We start from the raw sequence: 6000 nt of genomic DNA, 5'->3' as shown, positions 1-6000 counted from the left end.
CAAAAATCTGTCTTTTTTCCTGACCACGGACCTTAAATGAAAACTAAGAAAATCTGAAAAGTACGAAAAAATCAAACCAATTTTTTTTCCACTTTTTTGCCATAGTTCATACATTTCACATGTCTAGATGTGAAATAAAAATAATTTGGACAATAATTGACAGATCTTGAAATTTTTCAAAAATCTGTCTTTTTTCCTGACCACGGACCTTAAATGAAAACTAAGAAAATCTGAAAAGTACGAAAAAATCAAACCAATTTTTTTTTTTCACTTTTTTGCCATAGTTCATACATTTCACATGTCTAGATGTGAAATAAAAATAATTTGGACAATAATTGACAGATTTTGAAATTTGTAAAAAAAAAACTTTCTTTCATCCTGACTGCGGAAATTAAAAAAATCTGAAAAGTACGAAAAAATCAAACCAATTTTTTTTTCACTTTTTTTGCCATAGTTCATACATTTCACATGTCTAGATGTGAAATAAAAATAATTTTGACAATAATTGACAGATTTTGAAATTTTTCAAAAATCTGTCTTTTTTCCTGACCACGGACCTTAAATGAAAACTAAGAAAATCTGAAAAGTACGAAAAAATCAAACCAATTTTTTTTTTTCACTTTTTTGCCATAGTTCATACATTTCACATGTCTAGATGTGAAATAAAAATAATTTGGACAATAATTGACAGATTTTGAAATTTGTAAAAAAAAAACTTTCTTTCATCCTGACTGCGGAAATTAAAAAAATCTGAAAAGTACGAAAAAATCAGACCAATTTTTTTTTCACTTTCTTTGCCATAGTTCATACATTTCACATGTCTAGATGTGAAATAAAAATAATTTTGACAATAATTGACAGATTTTGAAATTTTTCAAAAATCTGTCTTTTTTCCTGACCACGGACCTTAAATGAAAACTAAGAAAATCTGAAAAGTACGAAAAAATCAAACCAATTTTTTTTTCACTTTTTTGCCATAGTTCATACATTTCACATGTCTAGATGTGAAATAAAAATAATTTTGACAATAATTGACAGATTTTGAAATTTTTCAAAAATCTGTCTTTTTTCCTGACCACGGACCTTAAATGAAAACTCAGAAAATCTGAAAAGTACGAAAAAATCAAACCAATTTTTTTTTCACTTTTTTGCCATAGTTCATACATTTCACATGTCTAGATGTGAAATAAAAATAATTTGGACAATAATTGACAGATTTTGAAATTTGTAAAAAAAAAACTTTCTTTCATCCTGACTGCGGAAATTAAAAAAATCTGAAAAGTACGAAAAAATCAGACCAATTTTTTTTTCACTTTCTTTGCCATAGTTCATACATTTCACATGTCTAGATGTGAAATAAAAATAATTTTGACAATAATTGACAGATTTTGAAATTTTTCAAAAATCTGTCTTTTTTCCTGACCACGGACCTTAAATGAAAACTAAGAAAATCTGAAAAGTACGAAAAAATCAAACCAATTTTTTTTTCACTTTTTTGCCATAGTTCATACATTTCACATGTCTAGATGTGAAATAAAAATAATTTTGACAATAATTGACAGATTTTGAAATTTTTCAAAAATCTGTCTTTTTTCCTGACCACGGACCTTAAATGAAAACTCAGAAAATCTGAAAAGTACGAAAAAATCAAACCAATTTTTTTTTCACTTTTTTGCCATAGTTCATACATTTCACATGTCTAGATGTGAAATAAAAATAATTTTGACAATAATTGACAGATTCTGAAATTTTTCAAAAATCTGTCTTTTTTCCTGACCACGGACCTTAAATGAAAACTAAGAAAATCTGAAAAGTACGAAAAAATCAAACCAATTTTTTTATCACTTTTTTTGCCATAGTTCATACATTTCACATGTCTAGATGTGAAATAAAAATAATTTTGACAATAATTGACAGATTTTGAAATTTTTCAAAAATCTGTCTTTTTTCCTGACCACGGACCTTAAATGAAAACTAAGAAAATCTGAAAAGTACGAAAAAATCAAACCAATTTTTTTTTCACTTTTTTGCCATAGTTCATACATTTCACATGTCTAGATGTGAAATAAAAATAATTTGTACAATAATTGACAGATTTTGAAATTTGTAAAAAAAAAACTTTCTTTCATCCTGACTGCGGAAATTAAAAAAATCTGAAAAGTACGAAAAAATCAGACCAATTTTTTTTTCACTTTCTTTGCCATAGTTCATACATTTCACATGTCTAGATGTGAAATAAAAATAATTTGGACAATAATTGACAGATTTTGAAATTTTTCAAAAATCTGTCTTTTTTCCTGACCACGGACCTTAAATGAAAACTAAGAAAATCTGAAAAGTACGAAAAAATCAAACCAATTTTTTTTTCACTTTTTTGCCATAGTTCATACATTTCACATGTCTAGATGTGAAATAAAAATAATTTGGACAATAATTGACAGATTTTGAAATTTTTCAAAAATCTGTCTTTTTTCCTGACCACGGACCTTAAATGAAAACTAAGAAAATCTGAAAAGTACGAAAAAATCAAACCAATTTTTTTTTCACTTTTTTGCCATAGTTCATACATTTCACATGTCTAGATGTGAAATAAAAATAATTTTGACAAAAATTGACAGATTTTGAAATTTTTCAAAAATCTGTCTTTTTTCCTGACCACGGACCTTTTTCCTGACCACGGACCTTAAATGAAAACTAAGAAAATCTGAAAAGTACGAAAAAATCAAACCAATTTTTTTGTCATTTTTGCCATAGTTCATACATTTCACATGTCTAGATGTGAAATAAAAATAATTTGGACAATAATTGACAGATCTTGAAATTTTTCAAAAATCTGTCTTTTTTCCTGACCACGGACCTTAAATGAAAACTAAGAAAATCTGAAAAGTACGAAAAAATCAAACCAATTTTTTTTCAAATTTTTTGCCATAGTTCATACATTTCACATGTCTAGATGTGAAATAAAAATAATTTGGACAATAATTTACAGATTTTGAAATTTGTAAAAAAAAAACTTTCTCTCATCCTGACCACGAAAATTAAAAAAATCTGAAAAGTACGAAAAAATCAGACCAATTTTTTTTTCACTTTTTTTGCCATAGTTCATACATTTCACATGTCTAGATGTGAAATAAAAATAATTTTGACAATAATTGACAGATTTTGAAATTTTTCAAAAATCTGTCTTTTTTCCTGACCACGGACCTTAAATGAAAACTAAGAAAATCTGAAAAGTACGAAAAAGTCAAACCAATTTTTTTTTCACTTTTTTGCCATAGTTCATACATTTCACATGTCTAGATGTGAAATAAAAATAATTTGGACAATAATTGACAGATTTTGAAATTTTTCAAAAATCTGTCTTTTTTCCTGACCACGGACCTTAAATGAAAACTAAGAAAATCTGAAAAGTACGAAAAAATCAAACCAATTTTTTTTTCACTTTTTTGCCATAGTTCATACATTTCACATGTCTAGATGTGAAATAAAAATAATTTGGACAATAATTGACAGATTTTGAAATTTTTCAAAAATCTGTCTTTTTTCCTGACCACGGACCTTAAATGAAAACTAAGAAAATCTGAAAAGTACGAAAAAATCAAACCAATTTTTTTTTCACTTTTTTGCCATAGTTCATACATTTCACATGTCTAGATGTGAAATAAAAATAATTTGGACAATAATTGACAGATTTTGAAATTTTTCAAAAATCTGTCTTTTTTCCTGACCACGGACCTTAAATGAAAACTCAGAAAATCTGAAAAGTACGAAAAAATCAAACCAATTTTTTTTTCACTTTTTTGCCATAGTTCATACATTTCACATGTCTAGATGTGAAATAAAAATAATTTGGACAATAATTGACAGATTTTGAAATTTGTAAAAAAAAAACTTTCTTTCATCCTGACTGCGGAAATTAAAAAAATCTGAAAAGTACGAAAAAATCAGACCAATTTTTTTTTCACTTTCTTTGCCATAGTTCATACATTTCACATGTCTAGATGTGAAATAAAAATAATTTGGACAATAATTGACAGATTTTGAAATTTTTCAAAAATCTGTCTTTTTTCCTGACCACGGACCTTAAATGAAAACTCAGAAAATCTGAAAAGTACGAAAAAATCAAACCAATTTTTTTTTCACTTTTTTGCCATAGTTCATACATTTCACATGTCTAGATGTGAAATAAAAATAATTTTGACAATAATTGACAGATTCTGAAATTTTTAAAAAATCTGTCTTTTTTCCTGACCACGGACCTTAAATGAAAACTAAGAAAATCTGAAAAGTACGAAAAAATCAAACCAATTTTTTTATCACTTTTTTTGCCATAGTTCATACATTTCACATGTCTAGATGTGAAATAAAAATAATTTTGACAATAATTGACAGATTTTGAAATTTTTCAAAAATCTGTCTTTTTTCCTGACCACGGACCTTAAATGAAAACTAAGAAAATCTGAAAAGTACGAAAAAATCAAACCAATTTTTTTTTCACTTTTTTGCCATAGTTCATACATTTCACATGTCTAGATGTGAAATAAAAATAATTTGTACAATAATTGACAGATTTTGAAATTTGTAAAAAAAAAACTTTCTTTCATCCTGACTGCGGAAATTAAAAAAATCTGAAAAGTACGAAAAAATCAGACCAATTTTTTTTTCACTTTCTTTGCCATAGTTCATACATTTCACATGTCTAGATGTGAAATAAAAATAATTTGGACAATAATTGACAGATTTTGAAATTTTTCAAAAATCTGTCTTTTTTCCTGACCACGGACCTTAAATGAAAACTAGGAAAATCTGAAAAGTACGAAAAAATCAAACCAATTTTTTTTTCACTTTTTTGCCATAGTTCATACATTTCACATGTCTAGATGTGAAATAAAAATAATTTGGACAATAATTGACAGATTTTGAAATTTTTCAAAAATCTGTCTTTTTTCCTGACCACGGACCTTAAATGAAAACTAAGAAAATCTGAAAAGTACGAAAAAATCAAACCAATTTTTTTTTCACTTTTTTGCCATAGTTCATACATTTCACATGTCTAGATGTGAAATAAAAATAATTTTGACAAAAATTGACAGATTTTGAAATTTTTCAAAAATCTGTCTTTTTTCCTGACCACGGACCTTTTTCCTGACCACGGACCTTAAATGAAAACTAAGAAAATCTGAAAAGTACGAAAAAATCAAACCAATTTTTTTGTCATTTTTGCCATAGTTCATACATTTCACATGTCTAGATGTGAAATAAAAATAATTTGGACAATAATTGACAGATCTTGAAATTTTTCAAAAATCTGTCTTTTTTCCTGACCACGGACCTTAAATGAAAACTAAGAAAATCTGAAAAGTACGAAAAAATCAAACCAATTTTTTTTCAAATTTTTTGCCATAGTTCATACATTTCACATGTCTAGATGTGAAATAAAAATAATTTGGACAATAATTTACAGATTTTGAAATTTGTAAAAAAAAAACTTTCTCTCATCCTGACCACGAAAATTAAAAAAATCTGAAAAGTACGAAAAAATCAGACCAATTTTTTTTTCACTTTTTTTGCCATAGTTCATACATTTCACATGTCTAGATGTGAAATAAAAATAATTTTGACAATAATTGACAGATTTTGAAATTTTTCAAAAATCTGTCTTTTTTCCTGACCACGGACCTTAAATGAAAACTAAGAAAATCTGAAAAGTACGAAAAAGTCAAACCAATTTTTTTTTCACTTTTTTGCCATAGTTCATACATTTCACATGTCTAGATGTGAAATAAAAATAATTTGGACAATAATTGACAGATTTTGAAATTTTTCAAAAATCTGTCTTTTTTCCTGACCACGGACCTTAAATGAAAACTAAGAAAATCTGAAAAGTACGAAAAAATCAAACCAATTTTTTTTTCACTTTTTTGCCATAGTTCATACATTTCACATGTCTAGATGTGAAATAAAAATAATTTGGACAATAATTGACAGATTTTGAAATTT

The sequence above is a fragment of the Alosa sapidissima genome, chromosome 16 (assembly GCF_018492685.1).
Source record: "Alosa sapidissima isolate fAloSap1 chromosome 16, fAloSap1.pri, whole genome shotgun sequence".
Lineage (NCBI taxonomy): Eukaryota > Metazoa > Chordata > Actinopteri > Clupeiformes > Clupeidae > Alosa > Alosa sapidissima.
The sequence above is the reverse complement of the archived record's forward strand: the minus strand, read 5'-3'. Positions refer to the sequence as shown.